At 47.0% G+C, this 20,205-nt stretch overlaps 1 protein-coding gene and 1 long non-coding RNA gene across 3 annotated transcripts in view; one reads left to right on the plus strand and one right to left on the minus strand.

The window, feature by feature from the left end:
* Nucleotides 1-20,205, minus strand: part of TENM4 (teneurin transmembrane protein 4) — a 731,443-nt gene that overhangs the window by 464,149 nt on the left and 247,089 nt on the right. The gene's annotated exons all lie outside the window — the stretch shown is intronic.
* The window catches only part of LOC115306545, a 3,048-nt gene continuing 1,247 nt past the window's right edge, over nucleotides 18,405-20,205 (plus strand). For both annotated transcript variants that reach the window (XR_003915360.1, XR_003915361.1), the window contains exon 1: nucleotides 18,405-18,527. This is a non-coding gene — a long non-coding RNA (uncharacterized LOC115306545). The remainder of the gene's footprint in view (nucleotides 18,528-20,205) is intronic.

Raw genomic sequence — 20,205 nt, forward strand, 5'->3', positions numbered from 1 at the left:
GGGTGGCTCAGCCGGTTGAGCATCTGACTTTGGCTCAGGTCATGATCACAATTCGTGGGTTCAAGCCCCGCGTCAGGCTCTGTGCTGACAGCTCAGAGCCTGGAGCCTGCTTCAGATTCTGTGTCTCCCTCTCTCTCCACCCCTCCCCCGCTCATGCTTTCTCTCTCTCTCTCTCTGTCTCTCAAAAATAAATACAACATTTAAAAAATTAAAAAAATAAAAATAAAATAAAAACATTTTAGGGCTGACACGGGCACCCCCTGGTTGCAACACAGCAGGCTGTATACTGTACCAGAGCCGCCTGCCTGTATGTCAGGGCTGGTACCCTCTGCTGCAATACTGAGCAGAAGAGTAAAAAAGCAGCAATCAACCCAAATGTCTACTAGCAGGGAAAATCTAAAAAAAAATCTTGCATTCTTGCATATAGTAAGATACTATGCGGCCTTATAAAGGGATTCTGTAGATGAGTATGTAATGACATGAAAAGTTGTATATTACATATTGTTTAATGGAAAAAACAAGATCACAAAATCCAATAGGGAGTAGGGTTCTGTGTTTTAAAATTAGAAAAAAATGTATATATATTTTTAAGTCACTCAGGGGCTCCTGTGTGGCTCAGTGGGTTAAGCGTCCAATTTCTGATTTTGGCTCAGGTCTTAATCTCATGGTTCATGGGTTCAAGCCCTGCATCAGGCTCTGCACTGATAGCATGGCACCTTGCTTGGGATTCTCTCTCTGTCTTTCTCTGCCCTTCCCCTACCCTCCCTCTCTCTTTCTTTTTCCTCTCTCTCTCTCTCTCTCTCTCTCTCTCTCTTTTTCCTCTCTCTCTCTCTCTCTCAAAAGTAAACATTAAAAAAATAAATAAAACCTGATCATTGGTGTAGGGCTTTTTAAAAAAATAACAAAATAAAAAAGTCACTCAGCCCAGTTTTAGAGATGTGGTATTCAGGAGATGTTACTAAAGCTCTGGTTAGGAGTCTCTGATTATAAGCTGTGCACCAGATGCACTGCCCAGAGGACCAGTCATTTAGCTGATGGCTTCTGGTCTCGGCAGAGGTAGCTGACATTTCAAAACAGTGAGATACAAACTCTCAGGAGATCTTATGCTCCACACCGCCAACTCCAGCTCTGGGCAGTGGCCAGTGACTCTCTGCCAGGAAAACAGGGCGTTCTGAGCACAGACTGATCCCTGGATCCTTGGCAGCCATTTTCTGACGTTCTTTCTCCTGAACACTTAATATATTCCTAGCAGACTGACTGCACGTTATTAATAACTATATAGGCTGTCAATCAACATCATCTTCTGAGAGAAATTTTCCAAGTCAGCCATAGTAAAACCCCAATTAAAAAAAAAACTATTTAAAAGGCATTCTTTCTCAACAGTACTTTTAATTGTTTGACATCTAATTATTCACCCCTTCCCTTTTACCCTTCCTCCTTTTCCAAAGGACCCAGGGAAATAAGCTGACATTCATGTGTATGTAAAGTCAAGCTCCTCTACATGCATGGAGGTATAGGATTCATTGCATAGTAACACATACTATGGAGTGTATATTTAGTGATAACAGCATAGTATTAGTACACATCACTATAATCACATTCACTTAATTCACCCAGGAAGGGAGGGCAGGGGCCAAGGTATCCTGTGAGCTTCTGTCTACCAGAATGGAGAAAGAAATGAGAGTTGGCTGAGCTTCCTCTGGATCTTGCTTGAAAGGTTCACCCTGTAATCACCTTTGGCCTTGACCTTGCTACAGCCTTTGCTACTGGCCTCCCTGCTCTGGTTCTCATCTGTTTTCTGCTAAGCCCCCCACCCCTGCCAGATTCATCTTAATAAGAGCATCATAACATAACTCATCTTCATAATCATGCCACCCACCTGCTCCAAGCCCTTGAATGGCTCCCCACAGCCTAGAAGGGTTGTTTTTAATTAATCTTTTAAATATTATTACTTTTTTTTTAAATTTTTTTTGTTTTATTTATTTTTGATACTGAGAGAGACAGAGCATGAGAGGGGGAGGGGCAGAGAGAGAAGGAGACACAGAACCGGAAGCAGGCTCCAGGCTCTGAGCTAGCTGTTAGCACAGAGCCCGATGCGGGGCTCGAACCCACGAACGCGAGATCTGACCCGAGCCGAAGCCGGAGGCCCAACCGACTGAGCCACCCAGGCGCCCCTATTACTTTTTTTTAGTAATGGGACCCCCCCCCCACGAAAATGAAATATATGTTGGTATTCAGTATATAAACAGAAGAAAGAAAAATTGTTCTAATTAAATCAAGTGTGAGGGGTTGGAGTGCCCTTGGGCTTCGCTGTTTCCAGATCTAAGGCCCCCATTGTCCCACGCGTGAAGACTTTATTGAGCACCTATCGGTGTTGCCCTAGGCTGGGGCACTGAAGAGACAAAGCCTCCACCTTGGAGTGCTGGAGTCTAATGTGGAAGTCAGACAACAAACAAATGACATTTGTGTCACCAAAACATTAAGTGGACAGCAAACATGTCACATTAAGTACAGATGAATATTATGGAGAAAAAGAGAGGGTATCGGGAGGAAGGAGAGGGGTAGGAGTGATCTGTTTTCTTTAGGGAGGTCAGAGAAGGCCTCTCTGCTAACGGGACACTAGGCAGAGGCCTGATGGGAGTCGCAGGCCACACAGGGACCCAGGGGGATGAAGGTTCCAACAAGGGCACGGCTGTGGCTGTGGGGGAAGAGGGCCCTGTGTGTTCATGGGGCAGCCAGGAGGCTGGGCTGGGAGGAGCCAGGAAGACAGAAGATAAGAGCTTGAGGGAGGGGCGCTGCTGACACTCGTGTGTAGAGCCCCCAGTGAGCATTATAAAGACTGGCTTTTCCTCTGAGGCGGGACTGTTTGGGAGGTTTGAGCAGAGGAGTGACAGGGACAGGTTAGCACAGGGCAAAGAGGAAGCAGGAAGGTAGGAATCTACTGGAAGAGTCCAGGTGAAAAATGAGCGGGGTGATGGGGGTGAGGGTGATGTTAAGGTTCTTCTTCACTTACTCATTCATATATTTTTTAAAAAGTGCTTATTTATTTTGAGAGAGAGAGAGAGCACACCTATGACTGCACAAGTGGGGGAGGGGAACAGAGAGAGAGAAAGGGAGAGAAAGGGAGAGAGAGGGGGAGAGAGGGGGAGAGAGGGGGGGAGAGAGAGAGAGAGAGAGAGAGAGAGAGAGAGAGAGAGAGAGAGAGAGAGAGAGAGAGAGAGAGAGAGAGAGAGAGGGAGAGAGAGAGAGAGAAAGAGAGAGAGAGAATCCCAAGCAGGCTCCACACTGTCAGAGCCTGATGAGGGGCTCAATCTCACAACTGCGAGTTCATGACCTAGGCTGAAATCATGAGTCAGGTGCTTAACTGACTGAACCACCAGCTGTGCTCCTCTTCTTCATACACCTTTGAAGGAAGAGCTGACAATCCTTGCTGATGGACTGGAAGAGGGATGTGGGATGTGAGAGAAAGAGAGGAGACCAAGAAGACTCTTAGATGTTCAGTCTGAGCAAAACAGAGGATAGAGCTATCCCAGGAAGGGCAGGTTGGTGAGGGGGATGGGAGGAACTCAGGGAACGGGCTTGGGCATGTTGGGTTGGAGAACACATACTGCCTGCTTGCGTGGATATATGCATTTGGAGATGAGGCCAGAGATCCAGGAAGGAAATGCATATCTGGAAGTCATCTACCTACAGATGGATTTAATCCATGAGGCTGGGTGAGAGAACAGAGCAGAAAGGGAAGAGGTCCACGACCTGGGCCCTGGGCCACCCCATAATTTAGAAATTTGAGATTTAGAGGAAGCAGTAAAAGAGAGAATCAGTAGGTAGTGAGGTGAGACAGAACCAGCAGAGCATGGAGTCTCTGAGCACAAGTGAAGGAAGTGCTCACGAAGGAGTATAATTGACCAGGTGGAATGGTTGAGTCATTTGAACACTGAGAATGACAGCTGGATTTAGCAACATGGAAATCCTAGGGGACCTTGACAAGAGCAATGTTGGAAGGGAGATGGGGGAGAAGGTCTGCCTGGAGTTCCTCAAGGGCAGATACCACCTCTCACTCATACCTGTGTCCAACCCCATTGTCCACCACAATGTCTGGCCCACAGCAGGCAGTAAGAAAGATCTGTTGATGAATGAGCCATTTCCCACATGAAACCACTAACCTTTTGCAGGTCCATGGATCCCAACAATTTCATAGAGAAGACCCAATCCCTTCCTATATGTATGTATCTGGATATGAAGGGATTAGAAGAAGGTAGGAGAGGAAATCAAGTGAAGGAATATATCCCACTTCCAAAAGTAGGGCTACCCTTGTTTTCACGAGACTCCATATCATTCCTGCATAGTAATGCTAATAGAAGAAAGTCCATGCCTTTGTCCACCTATGCCTGGGATCATACAAAAATGATGCAGATTATGATATAACTTTGCATGTTTTAAAAGGAGCTATATATGCATCACCTCACTTTTCCTCTTTGCTGGTTTCCTCTTGATGTTAACAAGTGTTTCTGATCTTAGTCCTCTAAAGAAAATGTGCATTTAAATAACAAATAGCAGGTCCAGTTGCTATGGGTCAGAGGTCTGCAAATTGTGTCCAACACCTGTTTTTGTAAATAAAGTTTTATTGGAACACTGCCATGCCCATCTGTTTGCATATTGTCTCTGGCTGCTTTTTTTCTCCAAACCAGAGTTGAGGAATTACAACAGAGAGTATACAAGGGGTGCCCGGCTGGCTCAGTCAGTAAAGCACACACCTCTTGGTCTTGGGGTTGTAAGTTCAAGCACCACACTGGGCCTTGAGCCTACTTAAAATATTTTTTTAATTAAAATAAAACCATAATTTAAAAACAACAGTAATAGAGACTGTAGAAAGTAAAAAATCTTTACCATCCAGCCCTTTACATAAGGAGACTGGGTGGCTCAGCCAGTTAAGCATCTGACTCTTGATTTTGGCTCAGGTCATGTTCTTTTTTTCTTTTTTTCTTTTTTTTTAATGCTTTATTTATTTTTGATACAGAGAGAGACAGAGCATGAGAGGGGGAGGGGCAGAGAGAGAAGGAGACACAGAATCAGAAGCAGGCTCCAGGCTCTGAGCTGTCAGCACAGAGCCTGACGTGGGGCTCGAACCCATGAACGTGAGATCTGACCTGAGCTGAGGTCGGAAGCTTAACTGACTGAGCCACCCAGGTGCCCCATTGGCTCAGGTCATGTTCTTGAGGTTGTGAGATCAAGCCTTGCATTGGGCTTTGTGCTAACAGCCCAGAGCCTGCTTGGGATTCTCTCTCTCTGTTGCTCCCCGCCTCTTGCCCACTTGTGTGCCCACATTCTCATTTGCTCTCTCTCAAACATTAAAAAAAATTTTTTTAATTAAAATAAAGTAATTATTTAAACAAAACATCAGAGACTGTAGAAAGTCAAAAATCTTTACTATCTAGCCCATAATAAAAATGTTTGCCAACCCTGGTCTTTAATAAGCAAAACTAGAGGCATCTAAAACAGGGTCCTCAAGACAACTATTTAGGAAGAAAATATCTGAACATGTCTCTTTCTCGCTCTCTTTTAATCTTAAGAAAAGCAGCATTAGACTTTCTTAGTGTTTAGCACATGGATTGAGAGCAAATCATGAGTATAATTTGTAAACAAAGATGAAAATGCTAAGTATGTGTAGTCAAAAGCCATTTAAGGTTAGGGACAGATGATGAAAAAGGGTTGAAGACCAGACAGGTGATACAATAGAGGGGTGGGCAAACAGTTGGTACTCAAAATGGTTTGCAATAATATCACTTAATATTAATGAAAATCCAGTCTTTCAAGAGCAGTGCAAAGGGCTTCATACACATTATTTCACTTAATTCACACAACCTTCCAGTGAATTTGGTATTATAACCCATCCCATTTTATAGAAGAAAACTGAGCATTACACCGAAAATGGTAGCTTTGGGAGCTGAATCTGGATGTCTGACCCTGAAGGCTAAGGTCTGAGCTTGAGAATTGCCGTGTAGATTCAACGGTGCCTACTGTGTAAATATGTTTAAGTTCAGGCTTATCATTAACCAAGGAAACATGAAAGGGAAAACATGATTGTGCTTCTCAACCTTCATTACCCAGTTCTAAAAAATGCATTTTGGCATAAAACAAGGAGGGAGGTCATCAAAACTTCCCTCACATTATACATTTGTCAAAACCCATAGAATGTACACCACCAACAGTGAACCTTAATATATACTCAGGACTTTAGGGGATAATGATGTCTTGGCGTAGGTTCACTGACTGTAAAATGTATTACTGTGATGTGGATGCTGACGGTGTGGAGACAGTGTGTGTGCGGGGGCAGGGGGTATGTGAGAACTCTATACTTCCTACTCAGTTTTGCTGTGAACTGATAGCTGCTGTAAAAAAATAAAGTTTATTAATTTTAAAAATGGGAGAAAGAAAGAAAGAAGAGAGACAGACAGACAGAAAGACGGAAAGAAAGAAAGAAAGAAAGAAAGAAAGAAAGAAAGAAAGAAAGAAAGAAAGAAAGAAAGAAAGAAAGGACAAGACTCCATACTTGACGTTTATCAGGATGACTATTACCAAAGCCAGAAAATAGCAAACATTGGCAGGGATGTAGGGCAGTTGGGTCCTCTTGTGCGTTCCTGGGGAGAACGCAAAGCAATGTAGCTGTTGTGGGAATTAATGTGGCAATTCCTCAAAAATTTAAAAATAGCATTACTGTATGACCTATCAATTCCACTTCTGGGTACAGACCCAAAAGACCTGAAAGCAGGTACTTGAATGGATATATGTATACCTGTGCTCATAGTGTTATTCAGAACAGCCAAAAGGTAGAAACACAAGTGTCTTTTGACAGATGAAGGGAAAATATACATACAATGGAACACTGCTCAGCCTGAGAAAAGAAGGGAATTCTGACTCGTGCTACAACATGGATGAACCCTGACAACATGATCTCAAGTGACATAAGTCAGCTACAAAAACAAAGACCATACGATCCACTTATATGAGGTTCCTAAAATGGCAGCTGCCAGGGAGCAGTGGGAGGATAGGCAAGGAACTTATTGTGTAATGGGTGTAGGGTTTTCGTTTGGAAGATAGAAGTTCTGCACATGGATGGTGTTGATGGCTGCCCAGCAGTATAAATGTACTTAACACCACTGAGCTGCATATTTAAAAATGGCTAAAATGGTGAATTTTATCTTATGAATATTTTATGATTTAAAAAAATTTTAATAAGGGGTGCCTGGGTGGCTCGGTTGGTTAGTGTCTGACTTTGGCTCAGGTCACGATCTTATGGTTGGTGGTTTGAGCCCTGCGTCTGGCTCTGTGCTGACAGCTCAGAGCCTGAAGCCTGCTTCAGATTCTGTGCCTCCCCCTCTCTCTGCCCTTCCCCCAAAAATAAACATTAAAAAACTTTTTAAAATTTAATAAATAAGATCTTTAAAATCCCATGCTAAGGTAAAAATGTCAGATCTGGCTTATATTTCTATTTTGGGCAGTCCGATCTATGTACTTCTTTGAAATGAAAAAGTACTTTAAAAAATACATGAAAAAACTAGAGAGTCTTCTCCTTCTTGGCCCATGACTTGAAAAGTGGCAGAATAGAAGTTTATTGTCTCATGTCTGAGGCAGTGCCTAGGAGGCGGACTGAGTCCAGTTAAAGGGCCAGCCAATTTTCATACTAGATCACTAGCAACTGATGTGCCATTTGACTTTTGATGCCAAGAGATGATCAATGTGGAATTTTCTACAGAAAGCCTATTCCCCATGAGGACTGGTATACACCATTTGATTTTCACATGTTTGAACCATGTGAAAGTAAAGGTTGATGTATCATTGCCTAAGGTCTAGCATATAATTGTTCATGCCTATTACCAAATTCTTTAAGCTGATGCGATCATAAACCTTAGCACTATTTATAAAAAGCGCGTTGGCTTAGGAAAAAAGCCACAAAACAAAAACAGAATGTGAACAAGGCAGAGAATCCTTCCTATTTCAGAATTCCTCCTGACAATGCTAAACTCTCCAGAAACAACTGCCAATGAGATCAGACTCATAACAATGATGATGATGGTGATGATGACAGCGTGGTTACCAGGTCTGAGTGCCTTCTCTGTGCCAAGAACGGAAGGTGGCACTTTTCACATGTGGAAGATTTAATTCCATTGCCCCGTTAGTCTTTCCAAGCAAATATGTTTTATCTCACTTTCAAAGATGAATAAACTGAGCCTCAAAGAAATGAGGTAATATGCCCAAGGTAAAGTGGCAATGTTACAATTTGGATCTATATTTGTCTAACTGCAAAAACTATATTCTTTACTTTTATATGCATTGTCTTGACTATACTCCCATGTCTTGGATGAGTACTGTCTGCATGGCTAAGCTAGTGAGAGCCTCAGTTTCCAGGCTGGCAGAGTGACTCAGAGTGGAGGCTTCCCTAGGAAAGAGAGAGGAGGCAGGGATCTGGGGTGCTGCTTGCCCAGAACGCCCCTTCCACCCCCCACCCAAGCCGGCTAGGGAACCTTGTAATAACAATCACACCTATTTGTCAGGCCAGGTGCCTGGTATGCCAGGTGCCACAGAGAAGGTTTCACATACTTTATCTCTAATCCTCATAGCAATTCCATAAACCAGGTGTATTAACCTCATGTTACAGATGAAGCTCAGAAAGGAAATGGACACACCAAAGCAAAGCAGCTAGTCAATGGAGAATTCTCCTCTTCATTTTGCAGTGCCTTGTGGCAGAAACTCAGAGCCAGTCTACATAACAGAGAAAAGCAGATGGTAAAAAATTAGGTTACTATCCATGAGGCAGGTAATCTGGGAAAGTTAAATACTGGAGGGCGGGGTGGGACAATGAGGGTAGAGAGACCCTTCCCATCTTGAATTTTCTAAAGAAACTGCCTAAGGTCAGAGAACTATGCAAATAAATAGTGAGGGTTATTTTTCCTGAAATAAACTCCTTTGAATCTATACTTGAATGCACTGATTATTGATTTGCCCACATCCAATGTCTATTATTAAGCACACAGCTCTAGTTTATTGCATCTGAAACAACCCCTCGGAGGCTGATTCTCCGGCCATTGGCTTTGGTGAAAGATTCTCTTCAGACCACGTATTTACGCTGCAGGGGAATGATGGGAAGAATTTTGTTAACCAAACTCTCAAAGGGGAGTGGCATACTTAAATAAAATCTTTATACATATTTCTTACCTCCATTGCTCCCGTCCTTTTACATCTTTCTCTCCCCCTTCTCGTTCTGGGTGTTAAACTTTTACGCACACTGCTTTAACGATCTGCTAATGCATTTGGGTTAATATTCCCTGTCTCTTAACTCTAGGGCAGTGACCTGAACCCTTTCTATTAATTTGACTCTGAGAGGGGTTCAAGATGGAGTAGTTACAATAATCCCTTCCACTGGAGATAAAGGGAAAAGCACAAGACTAAGAATAGCTGCACTTATAAATAAAACACAGCCTCTTCCTATCTGTCAGGAAGACGAGGGAGCCACGTGGTCTTGCTACTTGCTCACGTGGTGTCCATGACTCCTGCCAGGGCAAGGATGGGTCCTTAATAATTAATCCTGCACCTGCTCAGCCAGAAAGTGCTTCCTAAATAACCTCCTGTCAATAGTGGTTTGAATTAAGACCAAGTTCTAAATGCAATAGTTTTCAATTGATTGACTTTGGGAACTCCCCCCGCTCCCTGCACCTGCCTCCTCAGGCAGGGGCTTGGTGAGACTACTGGAAGGGAAGGGTCCCATCCAATTTGTTATGGGCTGAATTGTGTCCTGTCCCCAAGTTCATGTGTTGAAGGCCTAACCCCCAGAACCTCAGAATGTGAGCTGACTTGAGATAGTCTTTAAAAAGGTAATAAGGTAAAAGAGGGGCCAATAAGCGGGCTGCAGTACAGTATTTCTGCTATCCTCTTAAGAAGAGGAGACTGGGACACAGATACACAGAAAAAAACCACACGAAGGCACTGGAAGATGACAGCAGAGACCTCAGAGGAAACCAACCCTTGCCAACACCTTGATCTCAGACTCTGAGCCTGCAGAACTGGAAGAAAATACATTTCTGTTGTCGAAGCTACTGGGTCTGTAGTACTGTGTAATGGCAGCCAGGGCAAACTAGACAAACTGTACTCATCTACAAAGGGATGGAAACCGTTATTTGGCACGGCCTGTGTGCCGAAAACTCACCCATGAGATCTCATTTAATCCACACAACTGCTGGGGACATGCAGACTTCCTGAGCAGTGGGCTCTCTCTACAAAGCCTTTCTGTGCACGTACGTTTTCAATAGTTGCAAAATTTTGAATCAATTATAAGGAAACTGTGAATCTCACTTGTGGGAAGTTAGGCAAACAATGAACCAGAGACTAAGAACCGGAAAGACAAGCAGTGCATCCAACTCCAGGACCCTGGGAGAATCTGATCAAAGCCCAGCAACTTCTCCCCAGGAAGAGACATTTCTGCCCACGAACCCAGAATGCTGGGTTCTCTTTCCAGGGTTAGCAGACACTTTGAAACTTATTCACAGACCCTGCAGGGAGGCACAGACCTCGGCTTACAAAGCCCTTGAGTAGGAGGTTTCAAGGAAGTCTTGGCAGAGACATGATAAAGGAGAGAGAAGGGAGGGCAGAGAGGAGAGAAAGGAGGGAAGAAGAGGCAATGTGGGAGGAAGGAAGGATGGGAGAGAGAACATAAAAGGAAAGAAAAGAGGAGTGAGGAGAGGAGACTAAGGGAGGAGAGGAGGAAGGGAAAAATAAAGCAACAGAAGGGAAGAGAGCAGGTGGGAGAGTGGTGGAGAAGAGGCAGAGGAGGGGAGAGAGGAGGAGAAATAGAGGGAGGAGGAGAAGAACCTGGAGGACCAAGAAAGAAGAGAGGGAGGAGGAAGGGAGGGAGGAGAAAAGAGTGGCGGGAGGAGGGGAGGAAGGAGAGGAATACTGGAGGAGGGAGAAGGAAGGGAGGGAAAAGGAGAGGAGGGAGGGGGATATGGGAGAGAGAAGAACCCAGGAGGAGGGAGGAAGAAGAAAGGGGGGCGGCCCTGGGGACTGGGCTCTGCCTACAGCTGGTCCAGGCCAGGCTAAGGCGAAGGGTGGTATGGAAGGTGGTCGATAGGTGCAGGTCCAGCCATGGGGACATTTTAGAACATGTACTACCTGCGCGCATGCAAAATACACATTTAAACGTCTCACTGAAATAGTGAAGCAGAGCTCTGCTTGAGTTCCTAGCGCTCATGGAAAATGTTAGTAAGAAATCCACAGGTATTAAAACAGATGTAATTGGCATAGCTCCTTAGGTGGAATTTCTTTCTTGATGAATTTTAGAAAACGTAAAAGTACGTGTGAGGGCTTTTGTATGTTTCCTCCTGATCCGGTTCCCTTGAGCCCTATTGCTACCCTCTCAAATGGAGTATCTACAAGGAGGGGGAAGAGTAACAGGTGGAATCTTTCGTTGAATCTCAAAGGGGTATCCATTTTCCTTATTAGCAAGTCATTTAAAACACTGTTTTCTATGCATGTGAATATGGATAGACCCTGGAACTGAATGCAAAATTTTATATGTTCGTAATTTGTTATCTTGGGCAAGTTACTTAAGTCTGTTAGTCTCAATTCCCACATCTGTAAAAAGAATCCATTAAGAGCAACTGGGAAGTGATGTAACACCTACAAAAACCAGAGCACTGAGCTGGTGCTTGACACACACCAGGCCCCTCGCTTCATCTGACCTCCCATACTCTTCCTTCTCCCTCACCTCACAGATACTCTCTCAAAACTATAGTTCTGTTTTTTAGGAAGTAGGGTGCGTGCTCCTTAAGAGTAGGCATCCTATCCTATTCCTTTCTGACTCCCAGGCCATAGGACCACGTGGCCACAGAGTAGGTGCTCATTAAACAGCAACAGATGACTCCACCCAACACTCCTATTGCAAACACTCTTTTCTAAAACTGAAATGCCCTTGCTCTTGCAGTCTTAGCTCTCTTGTCCCTCCTAGAATGAAAGCCCTCTGAAATGATGTCTTACCCATTATTTTATACCCTGGGTAAGGAGTGCCTGCAGAAGAAGTTGTAGGGCCTCAACAAATATTTGCAGAATGAATTCTACTTTGATTTGAAATGGAACCAAAGCTAACACGGACTGGGCTCCACAGCTGGCATGAGTAATAGGAGAGAAAGGCGCCACAGTGTATAGGAGAAATTACTCAGTCCTGCTGGTTTTGCCAAGCCCAGACTTGTCTGGGTAGACAGAGCTGATGATTCCTGCTCCCCTGATGTCAGATCAGAGACTGCTGTGGGACCCCTAGGCCACTGGGGGTCAGAGGAAGTGCTTCAGCAAGCAGAGCAGTCCCCCATTCACTGCAAGAGGCCTGCTTCACTACACCCAGCAGGGCTTAGACAGGGAGGACTGCCCATCTCCTGAAATGGCGCCCCCTCCAGGCAGCCTTCTGGAGCCGGCAGTCCAGACAGCATGGAGCTCTCCCTCCTCTGTGTTTCCGCTCTGACACAAGAGAGACAATTCTGTAGCTTTATCCCCACTACAGGATTGCTCGGGGTTTCCATGTTTATCCTACTTGGTAGGCACCCCTAGGCCATTTAAAAAGAGGCTGATATTTTTCAGTTATGCAGGCACAGGACCCCCTTTCTGTCTCTTCCCACCTACCACTTAAATTGCCCCCAGGCACTGCTTTTACCTCTCAGGTCTCAGCTTCCTCATATATAAAATGGGCGAAAGAAGGCCTACCTTGCACTGGGCAAGGTGCTTCCTTGAGATAAAGTGTGTAAAGTGCTTGCCACAGTTTTTCACATACTAGGGGCCCCTTACACGGCAACCCCTTGGGCTTTCCTCACCTTGCCCTCCGTGGGAATGCACAGCCATGTCTAGCTATTCTTTAGACTCCCAGGATCTTATCCAGAGCCTGGCCAATGGTAAAAACTCAGTATTTATTTTTTTTCAAGTGAATGAATGAATGAATGAATGAGAGTTGGACATTATACAATGCTATTCCCGGTGCCTCTCCATGAAATATCCTGAAGACCCTAACACAGACCGTCCCTCCAAACAGAAATAGTCTGTGGCAGTATAAATATAGAAGAAATCACATAAAAATGTAAATAATTCCAAATAGGTGGTGCAATTCAAGGAGCGTGGGCTTCTTTCCCCCGCTTCATGTTGCAAAGCAGGTTTAATTATAATTACAGTTTAAAAAAAGATTTTCAGAACAGACTCTGCATCAGAGTGTCTCAGGCATAAAAAGAAAAAGTTTTGGAGAGTAATCCAGGGGTGATGGTTGTTTTCCCCACGGGGACAGAGTGGCAACAACTCTTCTCAGCATCAATTCCAGTTCTTGCTTTTGAGTCTTTTCCCAGCCAGGTTGGGGAGGGAGCGGGGGTTTTGCAGAAAATACTGGGAGCCACTTGACCTCTCCTCAGATCGGCACACTCTCCTTGCTCCCTCAAGTCTCAGGACCCTGCATGAGTGGCAGGAGGGCTGGATGTCTTAGACGGTGGGTAACTTTTCCTACCTGCATCCCTACCACAGTCACCAATGTCACCATTTTTTTTTGGGGGGGGGGAGGGAGGGTAATCTGAGGACTGAACAAAAGGCCTCATAACAGGGAGAGCCATTTCCTGGGCAGCCTTCCCCTTCCCCTGTTTTACAGACTGGGACCCTGGACCTCAGAAGCATTAGTGGCCCCTGCAAGACCTCACAGCAGTGAAAGGGCCTGACAGAGTGAGGGCTCAGGTGTCTCAAGGGGGTGCTGGAAGCTCCTTCCCAGTGAGACACTACTGCCTTTCAGGGGTGTAGCTCCTTGTCTTGAACTTTCTCCTTGGCCCTCGGGTGCTGTCTAGTCCCTGTTCATGGAGCACTGGCCCAGGAATCAGACAACAAGGCCTGAGATGGGGCACCCGGGTGGCTCAGGTGGGTAAGCGTCTGACTCTTGGTTTCAGCTCAGGTCATGGTCTCATGTTGGTGGGTTTGAGCCCCACATCAGGCTCCACGCTGACAGCACAGAGCCTGCTTGGGATTCTCTCTCTCTCTCTCTCTCTCTCTCTCTCTCTCTCTGCCCCTCCCCTGCTTGCTCTGTCTCTTTCTTAAAATAAATACATTAAAAAAAAAAAAAAAAAGAACACAAAGGCTGAGAACCAGCCAGCCCTGCCTGCCCTGCCGTGTGGCCCTGGTCGAGTCCCTGTCTCCTTCAGGAAGGGTATGAAGGATGGGTATGTTTGGAGCATGGAGGTGGCCTGGCTAGTGAGGCATGCTGGGGGACATGGTGGGTCCAGGCCCTGGTGCTCCTTAGCTGTGTGACATTTAGTGAAATCACTGGATCCCTCTGAGCCTCAGTTTTCCTCATCTTTAAAATAGGGATACAGGGGTGCTTCAGTGGCTCATTCGGTTAAGCATCCAACTTTGATTTTGGCTCAGGTCATGATCTCATGGTTCATGGGATTTGGCCCAGGATCAGGCTCCGCGCTGACAGCAAGGAGACTCCTTGGGGTGCTTTTCCTCCCGCCGCCCACCCCCCACCTCTCCTTCATAGCACACACAGATGCTCTCTCTCTCTCACTTTCTCTCTCAAAATAAATAAATAAACTTAAAAAATTAAAATAAACAAAATAGGGATAACAACCTTTCTTCAGCCCATTCTTATGCTGGTGGAAAAATCATATAAGAAGTTTGAAAACTGCTGTTCAAAACTCACAAAAGCCTGAGCCTGAGTCTCACCACTTACTACTTCTGTGGTCTCTTGAGCCTCAGTTTTCCTGCCTATGAAACCAGGATCCTGAGCCCTGTCTCATTGCCAGAGTCCAGCTCCAGCAGGTCCAGGGCTCCCTGAAGGATGGACGGTGTCAGTGAAAGGGAATGAGAGAGCCTTGGCTTCTTTCTGCTCACCAGGCAGGCAACTCTGCCCTGTCCCGAGAGTCAGTTACATTTATTGAAAAAAACATATGGGGTACAAAACAGAAGTGGCAATTGCCTTAGACAATTTCTGATGATAAATTCTTTGGTATGTAAAAATTTTCCAGAACATAGGTTGGTAGAAGACTCATGCACAATCTTTACCAATAGAGATTGAAGTAGGTGACTAGGTGTTTATCATATGAGGACAGAAGGGATCTTTAGCATTCAAATACAAGGCAGTGTTTTTTAGCAGAGCAAAGGCAAGAGTTAGTTCTTTTGTGAGCAGGGGTCAATTAGCTTGTTTTTGAGAAAACAGGTTTTCTCAGGAAATGTAACATTTGCTCCTATAATCACAAAAGAAGAAACTGCTACAACGAATTTTTTCACAAGGTACAATTCACATATTTTTAGCATAAGAAGGCAAGTCACTCCTGATATCAGTCAGTCAGGAGCCTTGGGGGTCGGTGCTCAAGCAGAAATTGAGTGGGGGGTTGAGTGGGTGAAGACTCTGGTCACCACCACCTGATGTGGGAGGCCTTGCAAACCCGCCTTACTTCAGAGATGGCTCCCGGCATCTCATGTATGTGTGGAGGGGTGGGAGGTGCTGGTGACCATGACTGAGAAATCAGTCCCTGTCCAAATCTGTCAGCAGCAGCCATTGTTACCACGAGCACACACAGGAAAGGTCCGTGCACGGGTGGGGGACTGTCCTCCATGTTTCTAGGGTGATGCATTCTCTGTCTAGCAGGCCATCAGTCACACATGTTCTCAGGCCTCGCGACTCACCATACCACCCAGCAAACAGAAAGTTCTAGAGACTGGAGGGCTCATTTGTTCTTTTCCTCGGGACCTGGGGATTTGTCTGTCTGCTGCAATGGACCTGGCCCACAGCCTGCCTCACTCACATTTCTACGGCCTTCCAAACAGCCTCAATGAGAAAGCCTTGGAGCAGTAGCCTGCGTCCTGGGAAGGAACGTGCTGCCCCTGCCCCACGGTGGGGGAGGGGGGGGCAGGTTATGTGTGATTGTCGGGGGGGGGGGGTTGTTTAACCAATGCCATTCCCTGAGGTGATGCGTTTTCAGCAAAAAGGCTCCAAGTCCTTGCTGCTGGGGGCCAACCACAGGCCCTTTTTCCAGGGCTATTTTTCTGTACCAACTGGCCAATGGGCTGGGCCTTGTTCCTTTCAGAGGCAAAGGTATAACTGAAAATGGGCTGGGTCTGCTCCCAACAGCTCACCAAATGGGCTGGGCATTGTTTCCTCCCAGGACATCCCACCCATTTGACGGGGGAGGAAACCGAGGCTCCGACCCAGGAGAAGTGGAGGGAGGGAAGGGAGGGATTAGGCAGGGCTTCTCTGCTGGGCTGTTCACCAGACTCACTGGGGGTCCTTTAATAACCAGCCCTACCTGGGCTGACTCTGTGCCAGCCAGCCAGTGGGGTCAGAACCTCTGATGGGGTGGGGGGAGCGCATCTGTGATTTTCAAGAGCCACAGAGGACCCTCTGCCTATGAGGAGCCTTCCTCACCCTGATTGCCCACAGGCATCCCACTGCAGAACAGGACACCTGGCTGTGGTCTGATCAGGCTTTTCTGGGCCTAGAGCCCAGGCTCAAAACCCACCATGCCACACAGCCTCCTAGAGACCCACCTGGAAATGCAGGTTCAATTCCCTCCCCAAGCCTGCGCAGCAATCTATTCCCATGTGACTCCCGCATCCCTTCCCCCATTTCCCACAACCTCCTGTGATTTCATTTTCCCATTGGCATTTTGTTTTGCAGTTCAGGGCATAAAGGGCCAATAGCTTCTTCCCCCAAGCTATTTCTCCTCAGAAGCAGTGAAATAGCTTAGCAATTTGGGAGACATTTAAAATGCATTGTTTTGCTGGGGCACAGGGTGGGGGGCGGTGAGGGGGGGGGTGACCGCCTTTTCGCCTCCTACATCCTAGTACAGAATGTAGCAGACTTCCAATCAGGTTTCTCCCCACTCCAGCCTTGTTAGTGACTAAGCCGGAAGCCCTTGCTCTTGCACTGTCCTCCCCTCTCCCCTGTGGCAGGACCGGAGGCTGACACACTGTAGAGACTGTGCAGGCAGCAGGAGCACAGGCTGGGGACTTGCAGAGACTGATGTCAGACCTGGGCTCACGCTGGGCATCCTTGGGAAAAGGGCACCGCTTACCCCCAGCTTACGGGCATTTGCTAGGATTAGGTAAAAGGATGAATCAAAAGGCCCAGCACACTGTTTACTGAAAAAAATCGTAGCTATTATTGTTAAACGCTGAGGATTATTATTCCACTACTGGCTTAATCTTGGGCCCTCCAATTGGGCCTGGCACCCATGGGGGAGGCATTGAGTGGGGAGAACAGGACCAGGTATTCCACGAAACTTCCTCTCTGGATGGCGAAGCCCCTAGAACGCAATGTAGGAGGACCAGGCTCAGGTAGCTGACCTTGTGAAAAGTGCCCAGGCCCAGCCCCAGCTCCGAAGCTCCAGACACTCTGGCCTGGGCCGGTCTGGGGGGGTGGAGGTGTTTGCCAAGGCTCCTCAGGCAACTCCAGCGAGAGAGGCCAGGACCCAGACCCTCTGTTGACTTCTGCCCTTAGCTCCTCCCTTCTTTCTCAGAGTCTGTTTCTTCCCTTCTCCAGGGAGTGCCGCTTTGTGAGGCAGCCAGTGCCAGACTGTTCAGCCACACAAATGTGCTCTCTGTAAACTGTGGTGAGTTGGAGGGAAGAGACCCAAGGGGTTTTTGGTCAGCCCTCGCCTCCCGCAGGACTGATGCCAGCTCTGTTTTCTAGCCCTGCTTCCGGGCATGCAGGCAGGGAGCAGTGGGTGGAGAGGAGTGATGCCCTCCCTCTGCCCTGAGGAGTGCAGGGGTGGGGGCTGGGAACCGGGACAGGACGCACAGGTGCTACAAGGAAGGAAAAGCAAGGGACCGGCCTGGTATAGGGGAATCAGAGCATCCCTGTGAGCGTCCTTCACAAAGGAAGCTGAAGCCTGAGGATGACACGCAGGAGCAGCCAGGAGAGGGCACAGAGGCGGAGGACTCCCGGGCGCTTAGATGGGTCTTGGCTAGCTGGAAGATGGGGAGGACGCCAGCATGTGTGGCACGAAGAGGAGGAAGCATGGGCCACAGGGAGACACTAAGTCATCACACAAACACCCACAGGGATGCGGAACGATGTGGCCTTGGCAGTGAGGGGCACGGCCTCTGGGGCCACAGTGCCAGGGCGCATCCCGCCGCAGCTGCCTGCAAGCTCTGTGACGTTAGGCTACGGACTCGATGTCTCTGTGCTTCAGTGTTGCCATCTCCAAAGCGGAAACGATCATACAACCTAGGAGAGTTTATGTAAAGATGAGCTAACTCGCCTAAATCATTTAGAAGGGTGCCGGGAATGTATGAACACGTGCTATCGTTACTGCTCTGCGCTAGGGGTGGGTTCAGCCTCCCCATCTGCAGAACGGGAATGATCACGTCTCTCTGAATGCTACGGCACAGAAGAAATGAGGAAACAGAGGTGGAGTCCTTCCAATACGACCACACAACACGACCATCACCATTACTTACCTTTACGCACTGTGCATGGTAGGCAGAAGATATGGCGCCTCTTGGAACGAATCCGCAAACGAGTAACTATCTAGAAGTGGGAAGGGCTCTCGGGGGAAGGCTCCTTCCTGCAGGTATGCAAGCACAGGGTTGGCAGTGGCTGGATGAGGTGCCTTGGTGGCCCAAGAATCTACCATTCTACCTGCCTCTGATCTCTTTTTTCTGTTTTTTATTTATTTTTGAGAGACAGAATGAGCGCGACCAGGGGAGGGTTCAGAGAGAGAGGGAGGTACAGAATCTGAAATAGGCTCCAGGCTCTGAGCTAGCTGTCAGCACAGAGCCCGATGCAGGGCTTGAACCCACGAACCGCGAGATCATGACCAGAGCCAAAACCAGACACTTAACTGACTGAGCCACCCCGGCGCCCCAACCTGTCTCTAATCTCTATCGATCTCTGCCCCTCTCTAAAAATTTTCACAAACACGTCTTGGAGGCTTTGCCCCCAGACAGAAATCTTCTCCTGCCTGTTTTCTTGCTGTAGCAGAGAGACAGCAACTCCAGGCATTTCCCATGCTCCTGGGGCTGACGATGCTTGTAGGGAGCACACCGGTCAAGGGCATAGATTGTTCCCTTTGGGTTGGTGCCCCAGCCCTCTCTGCCTTCACAGCGTAAGGGACACTGGCAGCCCCGCCACAGCAACTGCAGGCACAGGGAGGCTGATGCCCAAAATCCCCAGGCAGGCACGCTTGAAGAAAGAGACCGGAATTCAGCTCAGGACCTCCAGGGTCTCTGGAAGCATCCAGGAGCTCCTCCTCCCTCTCTCCTTGGGTGCAGTTCATTGGTGCTCTCTGAAAATAGCACTGGTAATTCAGGGAAATACACCCTGCTCTGTCTCGGCGGGATGCCAGCACAGGCCTCTTCAAAAATAGAACCCCAATCAGGTATACTCCTAACTCCTGTCTCCCCCCGCCCCAGTCCCAGGGTCCTTCAGCAGGATCCAGAGACCGGGTGGCAGCTTCAGATGCTGGGAGGTTACCAAGGGGGATCCTCGCCCAGGTTTGTCTCCTTCCAAATCCTTTGTCTATCAGTTTCCACTTTAAAAAATCCATTTTCCCTTAAAGGAACATCTATTTATTCTAGGTACTACAGAAAACACAGAGAAGTATCTCACCATCCAGAAATAACCACTGATGTGAATCTGTCCTTCTTTCTCCCCTCTCTCTACACCATACACACACACACACACACACACACACACACACACACACATACACACAGGCACTCCTACAACATCAAAGGTATTTTCCTATGTTATTACATATTCATCTACAACATAATGTTTTAATGGGAGCGTACAAGGATAGAGGTGAAGCTCATAAAGTTTGCTTCAGAAAGATCTGGGTTCCATAAAGAACCTAAATGTCCATCAACTGACAAATGGATCAAGAAGATGTGGTTTATATATACAATGGAATACTACATAGCAATGAGAAAGAAAGAAATCTGACCATTCATAGCAAAGTGGATGGACCTCGAGGGTGTCATGCTAAGCGAAATAAGTCAGGCAGAGAAGGACAGATACCATATGTTTTCACTCATAGGTCTAACAGGAGAAACTTAACAGAGGACATGGGGAAGGGAAGGGGGAAAAAGAGTTGGGGAGAGGGAGGGAGGCAAATCATGAGAGACTCTTGAATACTGAAAACTGAGGGCTGATAAGGTGAGGGGGAGAGGGGAAGGAGGGGTGATGAGCATGGAGGA

This window comes from Suricata suricatta, chromosome 11 (assembly GCF_006229205.1).
Source record: "Suricata suricatta isolate VVHF042 chromosome 11, meerkat_22Aug2017_6uvM2_HiC, whole genome shotgun sequence".
Taxonomy (NCBI): Eukaryota; Metazoa; Chordata; class Mammalia; order Carnivora; family Herpestidae; genus Suricata; species Suricata suricatta.